The sequence below is a fragment of the Orcinus orca genome, chromosome 9 (genome assembly GCF_937001465.1).
Source record: "Orcinus orca chromosome 9, mOrcOrc1.1, whole genome shotgun sequence".
NCBI classification, from domain to species: domain Eukaryota; kingdom Metazoa; phylum Chordata; class Mammalia; order Artiodactyla; family Delphinidae; genus Orcinus; species Orcinus orca.
Window position 1 is genome coordinate 59,459,850 of NC_064567.1, and position 13,873 is coordinate 59,473,722.

A 13,873-nucleotide genomic window follows, 5' to 3' on the forward strand; every position below is an offset into this window, starting at 1 on the left:
TTCATCTGTACCATTTTTCTAGATTCCATATATATGTGTTAACATACGATATTTGTTTTTCTCTTTCTGATTTACTTCACTCTGTATGATAGTCTCTAGGTCCATCCACGTCTCTACAAATGACCTAATTTCATTCCTTTTTATGGCTGAGTAATATTCCATTGTATATATGTACCACATCTTCTTTATCCATTCATCTGTTGATGGGCATTTAGGTTGTTTCCATGACTTGGCTATTGTAAAGAGTGCTGCAATGAACATTGGGGTGCATGTGTCTTTTTGAATTATGGTTTTTTCTGGATATATGCCCAGTAGTGGGATTGCTGGGTCATATGGTAATTCTATTTTTAGTTTTTTAAGGAACCTCCATACTGTTCTCCATAGTGACTGTATCAATTTACATTCCCACCAAGAGTTCAAGAGGGATTGACATGGGCTGCTTTTTAAGATAATTTTTCTCTGACAGACTGCAGCTTGCTTTGTAGATCTTGAATCATTGTATTCTTGCCTAGTATTTTCTTTAAATTATAAAGATGTTCTCTTAAGGCTGCCAGTTAACAGATTTTGACTAAGGACTCAAATTCTGAGTGTGAGATACAGGAATTTATAAAGTGATAATCAGACTGAGGATCTGACCTCATGGAGCCTATTGACTAGATTCTACATGGGAATCTGTCACTAAACAAATGTGTTAAATCCTACAGGAGTTTCCTACAATGCATATTATGGAAGTGTATCATATGGTACTCAGTCTTGTGTGGGATGGGGAATGGTCTCCTCTAGCTTATGTAAAACAGGTGGTATAAAGAAGTAAGAAGAATATTTGTTCTTTAGACAGACTGACCTGAGGCCCAACTTATTACTCCATCATTATATGTAAACCTGAATAGGTTTTATTAAACTCTGAGCCAAAGTCTTCTCATTTCTGTATTGAATATAGGTTATATCTTGCAGGATAGCAGTGAGTGCTAAGCAAGTTAATGTAAATATAGCAATAGGTATAGTAGTTAGCACATGGTAAATAATCTAAAGGTTAGTTCTCTCTTTCCCTAGAGAACTTCCTATAGGTACTTCATCAAATACTACTAAAGTTATAAATAAAGAAATGTATCCTATTATTATGTAAACTATCTCTTTAATATTATTGTATTTAGATTAGGAAATTATCTTACCCATTTAGTTGACTGAATTTTTAAACTAAATTAAGCATATGGTGGAACATTATCTGATGAAGTTGGACTGGGAAATTTAAAAAAAAATTTGTATGACTGCTACTCTGTTTTTCCTATAATATGAAAATCTTAGTAAAAAAAAAATCTTTGTTTAGGATTGCCATGGGATTTGTTTCTATTTTTCACTTAAACTCTGTTGATTTGAGGGACCTTCAAGATGGTGGAGGAGTAAGACTTGGAGATCACCTTCCTCCCTGCAAATACATCAGAAATACATCTACATGTGAACAACTCCTAGAGAACACTTACTGAACGCTGGCAGAAGACCTCAGATCCCAAAAGGCAAGAAACTCCCCACATACCTGGGTAGGGCAAAAGAAAAAAGAAAAACCACAGACAAAACAATAGGGATGGGGCTTGCCCCTCTGGGAGGGAGCTGTGAAGGAGGAAAAGCTTCCACACACTAGGAAGCCCCTTCACTGGTGGAGACACGGGGTGGCAGTGGGGAAGCTTCAGAGCCACGGAGAAGAGCGTAGCAACAGGGGTGCAGAGGGCAAAGCGGAGAGAATCCCACACAGAGGATCGGAGCCGACCAGCACTCACCAGCCTGAGAAGCTTGTCTGCTCACCCGCCGGGACGGGTAGGGGCTGGGAGCTGAGGCTTGGGCTTCGGAGGTCAGATCCCAGGGAGATGAGTGGGGTTGGCTGTGTGAATACAGCCTGAAGGGGGCTAGTGCACCACAGCTAGCCGGAGGGAGTCCAGGAAAAAGTGTGGAACTGCCTGAGAGGCAAGACACCAGTGGTTGTGGGTGCACGAGGAGAGGGAATTCAGAACACCACCTAAACAAGCTCCAGAGATGGGCACGAGCCATGGATAACAGCACAGACACCAGAGACGGGCATGAAACACTAACGCTGCTGCTGCAGCCACCAACAAACCTGTGTTCAAGCACAGGTCACTATCCACACCTCGCCTCCTGAGAGCCTGTGCAGCCCGCCACTGCCAGGGTCCCGTGATCCAGGGACAACTTCCCCGGGAGAACACATGGTGCACCTCAGGCTGTTACAACATCACTCCGGCCTCTGCCGCAGCAGGCTCGCCCTGCATTCCGTACCCCTCCCTCACCTCCAGCGAGAGTGAGCCAGAGCCCCCTAATCAGCTGCTACTTTAACCCCATCCTGTCTGGGCGGGGAACAGATGCCCTCAGGTGACCTACATACAGAGGCGGGGCTAAATCCAAGGCTGAACACCAGGAGCTATGGGAACAAAGAAGAGAAAGGAAAATTTCTCCCAGCAGCCTCAGGAGCAGCAGATTAAATCTCCACTATCAACTTGATGTACCCTGCAGCTGTGGAATACCTGAATAGACAACGAATCATCCCAAAATTCAGGCGGTGGACTTTGGGAGCAACTGTAGACTTGGGGTTTGCTTTCTGCATCTAATTTGTTTCTGGTTTTACGTTTATCTTAGTTTAGCATTTAGAGTTTATTATCATCAGTAGATTTGTTTATGGATTTGGTTGCTCTCTTCCTTTTCTTTTATATATATATATATATATATTTTTTTTTTTTTTTCCTTTTTCTCCCTTTTTTTTTTTTATGCGGTATGTGGGCCTCTCACTGTTGTGGCCTCTCCCGTTGCGGAGCACAGGCTCTGGATGTGCAGCCTCAGCGGCCATGGCTCACGGGCCCAGCCGCTCCATGGCATGTGGGATCCTCCCGGAACAGGGCACGAACCTGTGTCCCCTGCATCAGCAGGTGGACTCTCAACCACTGCGCCACCAGGGAAGCCCTCCTTCTTCTCCTTTTGTAAGTGTGTATGTGTATATCTCTTAGTGTGATTTTGTCTGTATATCTTTACTTTTACCATTTGTCCTAGGGATCTGTATATCCGTTTTTCTTTTTCTTTTTTTTTACTATAGTTTTTAGTGCTTGTTATCATTGGTGGATTTGTTTCTTGGTTTGGTTGCTCTCTTCTTTCTTTCCTTTTTTTATCATTTTTTAATAATAATTTATTTTTATTTTAATAACTTTATTTATTTTGTTTTTCTCCCTTTTCTTCTGAGCTGTGTGGCTGACAGGGTCTTGGTGCTTCAGCTGGGTGTGAAGCCTGAGCCTCTGAGGTGGGAGAGCTGAGATCAGGACATTGGTCCACCAGAGAGCTCCTGGCCCCAAGTAATATCAAACAGAAAAATCTCTCCCAGAGATCACCATCTCAAAGCTAAGACCCAGTACCACTCAACAACCAGCAAGCTACAGTGCTGGACACCCTGTGCCAAACAACTAGCAAGACAGGAACACGACCACACCCATTAGCAGAGAGGCTTCATAAAATCATAATAAGGTCACAGACACCCCAAAACATATCACTGGACGTGGTCCTGCCCACCAGAAAGACAAGATCCAGCCTCATCCACCAGAAAACAGGTACCAGTCCCCTCCACCAGGAACCCTACATAACCCACTGAACCAACCTTACCCACTGGGGGCAGACACCAAAACAATGGGAATTATGAACCGGAAGCCTGCAAAAAGGAGACCCCAAAGACAGTAAGTTAAGCAAAATGAGAAATACACAGCAGATGAAGAAGCAAGGTAAAAACCCATCAGACCAAACAAAGAAAGAGGAAATAGGCAGTCTACCTGAAAAAGAATTCAGAGTAGTTATAGTAAAGATGATCCAAAATCTTCAAAATAGAATGGAGAAAATAAAACAAATATTTAACAACGACCCAGAAGAACTAAAGAGCAAACAAACAATGATGAACAACACAATAAAGGAAATTAAAAATTCTCTAGAAGGAATCGATAGCAGAATAACTGAGGTAGAAGAACAGATAAGTGACCTGGAAGATAAAATAGTGGAAGTAACTACTGCAGAGCAGAATAAAGAAAAAAGAATGAAAAGAATTGAGGACAGTCTCAGAGACCTCTGGGACAATATTAAATGCATCAACATTCAATGCATCAACATTCAAATTATAGGGGTCTAAGAAGAAGAAGAGGGGAAAAAAAGGGACTGAGAAAATATTTGAAGAGATTATAGTTGAACACTTCCCTAATGTGGAAAAGGAAATAGTCAATCAAGTCCAGGAAGTGCAAAGAGTCCCATACAGGATAAATCCAAGGAGAAACATGCCAAGACACATATTAATCAAACTATAAAAATTAAATACAAAGAAAAAATATTAAAAGAAGTAAGGAAAAAACAACAAATAACATACAAGGGAATCACCATAAGGTTAACAGCTGATCTTTCAGCAGAAACTCTGCAAGCCAGAAAGGAGTGGCAGGACATATTTAAAGTGATGAAAGGGAAAAACCTACAACCAAGATTACTTTACCCAGCAAGGATCTCATTCAGATTTCACAGAGAAATTAAAACCTTTACAGACAAGCAAAGCTAAGAGAATTCAGCACCACCAAACAAGCTTTACAACAAATGCTAAAGGAACTTCTCTAGGCAGGAAACACAAGAGAAGGAAAAGGCCTACAAAAACAAAAACAAAACAATTAAGAAAATGGTAATAGGAATATATATATAGAAAATTACCTTAAATGTAAGTGGATTAAATGCTCCAACCGAAAGACATAGACTGGCTGAATAGATACAAAAACAAGACGAATCTATATGCTGTCTACAAGAGACCCACTTCAGACCTAGGGACACATACTGATTGAAAGTGAGGGGATGGAAAAAGATATTCCATGCAGAGGGATATCAAAAGAAAGCTGGAGTAGCAATTCTCATATCAGACAAAATAGACTTTAAAATAAAGACTATTGGGCTTCCCTGGTGGTGCAGTGGTTGAGCGTCCGCCTGCCGATGCAGGGGACACGGGTTCGTGCCCCAGTCTGGGAAGATCCCACATGCCGCGGAGCGGCTGGGCCCGTGAGCCATGGCCGCTGTGCCTGTGCATCCGGAGCCTGTGCTCCGCAACGGGAGAGGCCACAACAGTGAGAGGCCCACGTACCACAAAAAAAAAAAATAAAAATAAATAAAAAATAAAAAAATAAAGACTATTACAAGAGACAAAGAAGGACACTACATAATGATCAAGAGATCAATCCAAGAAGAAGATATAACAGTTGTAAATATTTACACACCCAACATAGGAGCACGTCAATACATAAGGCAAATGCTAACAGCCATAAAAGGGGAAATCGACAGTAACACAAACATAGAAGGGGACTTAAACACGCCACTTTCACCAATGGACAAATCATCCAAAATGAAAATAAATAAGGAAACACAAGCTTTAAATGACACATTAAACAAGGTGGACTTAATTGATATTTATAGGACATTCCATCCAAAAACAACAGAATACACTTACTTCTCAAGTGCTCATGGAACATTCTCCAGGATAGATCATACTTGGGTCACAAATCAAGCCTGTAAATTTAAGAAAATTGAAATCGTATCAAGGATCTTTTCCAACCACAAGGTTGAGACTAGATATCAATTACAAGAAAAAAATCTGTAAAAAATACAGACACATGGAGGCTAAATAATACACTACTAAATAGCAAGAGATCACTGAAGAAATCAAAGAGGAAATCAAAAAATAAACAAACGACAATAAAAAAACGACAGCCCAAAACCTATGGGATGCAGCAGAAGCAGTTCTAAGAGGGAAGTTTATAGCAATACTATTCTACCTCAAGAAACAAGAAACTTCAAAAATGAACAACCTAACCTTACACCTAAAGCAATTAGAGAAAGAACAAAAAAATCCCCGAAGTTAGCAGAAGGAAATAAATCATAAAGACAGATCAGAAATAAATGAAAAAGAAATGAAGGAAACAATAGCAAAGATCAATAAAACTAAAGGCTGGTTCTCTGAGAGATAAACAAAATTGATAAACCATTAGCCAGACTCATCAAGAAAAAAAGAGGGAAGACTCAGTTCAGTAGAATTAGAAATGAAAAAGGAGAAGTAGCAACTGACACTGCAGAAATACAAAGGATCATGAGAGATTACTACAAACAACGATACGCCAATAAAATGAACAACCTGGAAGAAATGGACAAATTCTTAGAAAAGCACAACTTTCTGAGACTGAACCAGGAAGAAATAGAAAATATAAGCAGACCAGTCACAAGCACTGAAATGGAAACTGTGATTAAAAATCTTCCAACAAACAAAAGCCAGATGGCTTCACAGGTGAATTCTATCAAACATTTAGAGATGAGCTAATTCCTATCCTTCTCAAACTCTTCCAAAGTATAGCAGAGGGAGGAACACTCCCAAACTCATTCTACAAGGCCACGAACACCCTGATACCAAAACCAGACAAAGATGTCACAAAGAAAGAAAACTACAGGCCAATAACACTAATGGAAATAGATGCAAAAATCCTCAAAATACCAGCAAACAGAATCCAACAGCACATTAAAAGGATCATACACCATGATCAAGTGGGGTTTATCCCAGTAATGCAAGGATTCTTCAGTATATGCAAATCAATGTGATAAACCATAGTAACAAACTGAAGGAGAAAAACCATATGATCATCTCAATAGATGCAGAAAAAACTTTCGACAAAATTCAACCCATTTATGATAAAAAACCCTCCAGAAAGTAGGAATAGAGGGAACTTACCTCAACATAATAAAGGCCATATATCACAAACCCACAGCCAACATCATTCTCAATGGTGAAAAACTGAAACCATTTCCACTCAGATCAGGAATAAGACAAGGTTGCCAACTCTCACCACTATTATTCAACACAGTTTTGGAAGTTTTAGCCACAGCAATCAGTGATGAAAGGAAATAAAAGGAATGAAAATTGGAAAGAAGAAGTAAAACTATCACCGTTTGCAGATGACATGATACTATACATAGAGAATCCTAAAGATGCTACCAGAAAACTACTAGTGGTAATCAATGAATTTGGTAAAGTAGCAGGATACAAAATTAATACACAGAAATCTCTTGCATTCCTATACACTCATGATGAAAAATCTGAAAATGAAATTCAGGAAACACTCCCATTTACCACTGCAACAAAAAGAATAAAATACCTAGGAATAAACTTACCTAAAGAGACAAAAGACCTGTATGCATAAAACTATGACACTGATGAAAGAAATTAAAGACGATACAAACAGTTGTAGTGATATACCATGTTCTTGGATTGGAAGTACCAACATTGTGAAAATGACTCTACTACCCAAAAGCAATCTACAGATTCAATGCAATCCCTATCAAACTACCAATGTCATTTTTCACAGAACTAGAACAAAAAATTCCACAATTTGTATGGAAACATAAAAGACCCCGAATAGCCAAAGCAATCTTGAGAAAGAAAAACGGACTTGGAGGAATCAGGTTCCCAGACTTCAGACTATAATACAAAGCTACAGTAATCAAAACAGTATGGTACAGGCACAAAAACAGAAATATAGATCAATGGAACAGGATAGAAAGCCCAGAGATAAACCCACACACATATGGTCACCTTATTTTTGATAAAGGAGGCAAGAATATCCAATGGAGAAAAGACAGGCTCTTCAATAAGTGGCACTGGGGAAACTGGACAGCTACATGTAAAAGAATGAAATTAGAACCCTCTCTAACACCATACACAAAAATAAACTCAAAATGGATTAAAGACCTAAATGAAGGGCCAGACACTATAAAACTCTTAGAGGAAAACATAGGCCGAACACTCTATGACATAAATCATAGAAAGATTCTTTTTGACCCACCTCCTAGAGAAATGGAAATAAAAACAAAAATAAACAAATGGGACCTAATGAAACTTCAATGCTTTTGCACAGCAAAGGAAACCATAAACAAGATGAAAAGAAAACCCTCAGAATGGGTGAAAATATTTACAAACAAACAACTGACAAAGGACTAATCTCCAAAATATACAAGCAGCCCATGCAGCTCAAAATCAAACAAACAAACAACCCAATCCAAAAATGGGCAGAAGACCTAAATAGACATTTCTCCAAAGAAGATATACAGATTGCCAACAAACGCATGAAAGCATGCTCAACATCACTAATTATTAGAGAAATGCAAGTCAAAACTACAATGAGGTATCACCTCACATCGGTCAGAATGGCCAATATCAAAAAATCTACAAACAATAAATGCTGGAGAGGATGTGGAGAAAAGGGAACACTCTTGCATTGTTGGTAGGAATGTAAACTGATGCAGCCACTATGGAGAACAGTATGGAGTTTTCCAAAAACTAAAAATAGATGTACCATACAACCCGGCAATTCCACTACTGGCCATATCCCCTGAGAAAACCATAATTCAAAAAGAGTTATGTTCCACAATGTTCACTGCAGCTCTATTTACAATAGCCAGGACATGGAAGCAACCTAAGTGTCCACTGACAGATGAATGGATAAGGAAGATGTGGCACATATATACAATGGAATATTACTTAGCCATAAAAAGAAACGAAACTGAGTTATTTTAGTGAGGTGGATGGACCTAGAGACTGTCATACAGAGTGAAGTAAGTCAGATAGAGAAAAACAAATATCGTATGCTAAAACATATATATGGAATCAAAAACAAAAAAACGTTCTGAAGAACTTAGGGGCTGGACAGGAATAAAGATGGAGACGTAGAATATGGACTTGAGGACACGGTGAGGGGGAAAGGTAAGCTTGGACAAAGTGAGAGAGTGGCATGGACATATATACACTACCAAATGTAAAATAGATAGCTAGTGGGAAGCAGCCGCATAGCACAGGGAGATCAGCTCGGTGCTTTGTGACCACCAGAGGGGTGGGATAGGGAGGGTGGGAGCGAGATGCAAAAGGGAGGAGATATGGGGATATATGTATACATATAGCTGATTCACTTTGTTATACACGAGCAACTAATACAACATTGTAAAGCAATTATACTCCAATAAAGGTGTTAAAAAAAAAAACTGTTGATTTTGCCTATATCCATATGTATCTCATTAGTGACACATGTAAGTGTAAAGATGACCCAACATTTACCAATAGTTGCATTTGAAAGCTTCCAATGTTTTCCAAGGGAAGGTCAGACAACCATTGTTATTCAGCACCCAGTGTAAGTCAAGAACACCAAAGTAAGTGTTAGAAGACAAAGTTATTCCCTTCAGTATTTCACCATCTTAAACCTTAGGCTAAAGAAAACCCCCATCCAAATCGTAGATCAATTCATTTTTCTTGAGTACAAAGTATTATTAGTGGTCCTGGAAGTGGCCCGCAGTCAAAATAGCAAATAGAAAGAAGCATGGGAACATGTGACAGAATTCCTTATTCAGAAATGCTATAAAGGGATATGACAAAATTTCTAATAACTCTCCAGGCTTTGTTGCTGTGTTCCCTAAATTATTGTGGAGAGGGCACATGTAAATTGGCCCTTCATAGAGGACTTAAGTAGGATTGTAGCTGCAGGCAGAGCCTAGGCATTCTTATCCAATATCTATCTCCTATCCCTTCCCGATAGAACCCGATTTTGAAAGTTTATCCTTTGACCCTCAGTTCCAGAGAAAGGTTTTGTTTTGTCTAAGCCAATTAATATTTGACAGTTCCCTAATGACTGACGAAGGGGTACATGGCTTCACTTGGCTCAAACAGACTGCAGCTGTGCTCTGTGCTTAGAGAGAGGTTTTCTATCTGTTCTTGATTTAAACAATGGAGCATACGGCATGTTACACCAGAAGGTATCCAGTGTGAATGAGGGGAACCAGCCTAAGATGAGACCAGGGCTGAGGACTGCAGAACACAGAGAAGGAAGGAAGACGGGTCCTTGATGAGCCGCTGTTCATGTTGTTCTGGGGCCTGCCCCACTTTTGAATTTCCAGTTATATGAAATCATTAGCCAGGGTCAGTGGGAATCAGATATGTTTCATACACAGATTATATTAACTAACACATTGAGTCAATATCCATGGCACAGCTTTATAGACATTTGGCTGGAGAATATGATTAAGAGCGTAGGTCTGTAGCTATTGGAGTTTCATGGGAAAACCATGGGCCTTGAAAGGGGACAGACCTGGGTTCCAATGTTGGCTCTTCTTTTTACTTGTTGTAGGGTCTTGGGCCGGTAGCCTATCTCTTTGCTTCAGGTGACTCACATGTCAACAGTAAATTATACTATATCTAACTGATAGAATTTTAAGGATTAAAATGTCAGGGACATGAAATTACATAGTGACTGGCACATAGTGAATGGGCAAAAAATGGTAGCTAGTAGCTAGTATTAGCTACTTAAAGAAATATTTTTTGACCCAAGTCTCATTTCTTTGATCCTTCCTATAAAACTTTGAAGAAATATTGCCTAAAATCGTTCTTCACTTCCTCAAGTTCAAGTCTATTTGTAGCCTACTATAATCAGGTTTTAGTTTCCCTATCAAGGTCATCAAATCCACTGAATTCTTCAGGTAGTCATCTTCCTCTTCATTTCAGTTGCACTTGACTCAATTGACTAATCCTTCCTTTTCATAGTACTTTATTTTCTTGGCTACCAGAACACCATCCTTTCTTGAATTGCCCCCTGCTCTGTTCATTGATTGCACCTTTGCTGGCTTTTCCTCCTCTGTTTTCCTCTAAATTTGAGGATATTCCCAAGCTCAGTCCTGGCCCTCTCTTCCTCCCTCTCTGATCTCCCTGTGTGACAATTCAGCCCGCAAGGATTTATCTACCATTGGTTTGCTGACGACCTTCACATTCACACCTCTAACCCAAATCTTGCCCCTGAACTCCAGGTCATATATGTAGCTTCCTGCTTGACATCTCCGCTGGGATGCCTGTTTTTCTCTGTTCTCATGTAACCACCCTAGTGCAGCCATCATTCATCTTACCTCTGCTATCATAATAGCCTCTTAATTAGTGTCTCCATTACAACTCTGGCCACTCCCCACACCACCTCTCTCCATTTTCTACCCAGCAGCCAGAATGATGAAAAAAAAAAAATGCAATTCAGAACATATTCCTTAGCTGGTTAAAATCCTCCAATGCTTTCCCGTAGCCCTTGTGATAAAATTCCAAACTCTAGCAAGGCCTACCAGACTGGGCCACTGCCTTTCTCTCGACTCACCTCGTATCCCTCTCCCTCTTCACCACGCTCCAGTCACTGTGGTCTTCTCTTGTCCTCAAACGGGCCCAGCTTAGGCCACTGCATTTGCTTTTCTCACTTTCTGGATTGCCCTTCCAATGGCTGACTTCTCGTCATTTAATTCATTCAGTCTCCAGCGCAAAGATTACTTTTCCAAAGGAACCCCATAGCCACTGTCTATCACTTTATCCTGCTTCATATTTTTCACAGCACTCATTATGCTCTAAAATCATCTTGTCATCTGGCTCCCTCATTACAGTGTAAACTGCTGTAGAGCTGAAATCATATCTTTCTTATTCACCACTCTATTTCTCTCACCTAGAATAGTGCTCAGTACCTACTAGGTGCTCAAAAGTTTTTACTGAGTGAATAAAGGAATGAATGAGTAATAATAGTGTTTAACTAACATTGAACTGCATTTGGTATTTTGTGGAGTCCTTTCACTTTCATTACCTGGCATCATCCCCATGATAATCTGTGAGGTAGGTATTATTGTTAAATTCATTTACAGATGAACTGAGTAATTTGGTGCCCTTTTACCTCCACATCTAAAAGAGAATAGGTTGCATTTTTTTAAGTCCTCAAAGAAGAAGAAAGTCAAGGAACCTTAGTAAAATAATATAATAGGCTAAGCTAACCATCTGTGAACTTTTGCTTTTTGTTCTTAACCAAATGTTAGAAATTGAACTACATGTGTTTCTAGCCTGAACACTACAAACCATTCAAACAAAATTCTCTCTATTATTTCTGGGTCCAGATGCAAGAGGTCCATGGTAGTCAATGCTCTGTAATTAAATGAGATTTCAGGCTGAGCTTCTAATCCCCTGAGACACAGAATGTGCAGCTGTACTAATAACTCGGCCTATTATATGGAAAGCCAGCCAGGCCCTTATTTCTTTATGTATGTCCACACATATACACACACTCACACACATACATTCACATTTATATTTTTAAAGCCAACAACAATCTAAACACAAGGTTCTCATTCTGTCTTTAAATATGGGAAATAATATTAGATTAAGTTAATGTAATCACTAACATCATGTTCTGAAAATTGAAAACTAATGCAGCTTTGTTCCACACCCCCAAACTGCCCAAGAAATCAGAATTTCCAGAATACTCAGACCCATACTTTTCAATGATAAAATATATGTACCACACTTGGAGTAAGGTACATAATTTAATATTTTATTGTGTTTGATTTACAGGCTTCCTCAGTCCTTATTAAATTTCAGTTTTCACAATTGAGGAAAGGCCTTAAAGAAAACATACTTTGTGGTTAAAGATGTATCCCACATGTGCTGGGCGGGCAATTTAAAAGGCCTGTTAACTCTTCTCTGAGCCTTCACAGTGCTGCTGAAAATTCTGATTGCAAAGTTCAGGTGAGTAGGGCTGAAGCAGAAAGGGTCAGTGTTCAGATTCCAGGCTAAAAGTAATGCTTATTTCTTTGAGGTCTGATGTTACATCAATATCTACCCCAGAGCAAAATCTGGTATGCAAAGCTTTGGAAAATTATATGAAAGTGTGTCTTTTATCTTTTTTTTTTAAGAAATTTTAAGGGGGTGGGGAGAGTGATTTGTTTCTGACAACTTTGACAAGGCTTTCACTAAGCACACTTTCAGGGCTTCCCTGGTGGTGCAGTGGTTGAGAGTCTGCTTGCCGAGACAGGGCACACGGGTTCGTGCCCCGGTCCGGGAAGATCCCACATGCTGCGGAGCGGCTGGGCCCGTGAGCCATGGCTGCTGAGTCTGTGCATCTGGAGCCTGTGCTCCGCAACGGGAGAGGCCACAACAGTGAGAGGCCCGCGTACCGCAAAAACAAACAAACAAACAACAAAAAAAACCTAAGCACGCTTTCAGAGCAGCAATTCCCTAGCTGACAAAGGCCTGGACGTGACCTCAAATATCTACAGCTTGAGAAATGTTACACGGAGCCACAGATGACTTCAGTCAGGAATTCCAGGTCCCGATGAACAGGTACCTCTGGACTTTCAACTGTCAGTGCCGCTTCCTGAAAGCACTGCCTGCTCCAGGGACTCTGGCCACTGAAAAAGATCCAAGCTATGGAACTGAAATCACCGAAGAATAAAAATACCCTTTTGGTTTTTCCAAACAAACAGTCCCTGCTAATCTTAATCCAACTCCAATGCCACCTAACCTTGAAGATGTTTCCAAGTCTCTTATCCCTAGGGAACTATGCTTTCATGCCTCTCTTGCATCTTTGCATTTCTATTGTGTCAGTGATCATATTCTGTCCTACCCCCTATTCCACACAACAGGGAACAGGAGCCTTTGCCCTCTACTTTATATCCTCTATCTCATCTCAGAGTCACCTTTGATTCTTTCTTCTCCCACAATGACTCCATCTCATCAATCATTAACACTTCCTGATTCTCTTTTCTCAGTATCTCCTGAAAACATTCACTTCTTTACAGTCCCACTGTCCTATCTGAGTCTGAGCTACCTCCAGGTCTTGTTTTATCATCATAATACTCTAAAACGTTTTCCTGACTCAAGTCTTATCCCCGGTCTGCCTCCTCTTGCCCATTTATTTCTTGCTCTGTAGCCAGAGTGATTTTTTTCTAAAATGCCTATTTATCTGATCATCTCATTCCCTTGCTTAAAATTTTA

General features: G+C 40.0%; 1 long non-coding RNA gene across 1 annotated transcript in view; it reads right to left on the reverse strand.

Annotated features, from left to right (window-relative positions):
* LOC125965405 (uncharacterized) overlaps window positions 1–13,873 on the reverse strand; it is a 128,857-nt gene that overhangs the window by 45,999 nt on the left and 68,985 nt on the right. The window contains exon 2 of the long non-coding RNA XR_007479240.1: window positions 5,510–5,568. This is a non-coding gene — a long non-coding RNA (uncharacterized LOC125965405). The remainder of the gene's footprint in view (window positions 1–5,509; window positions 5,569–13,873) is intronic.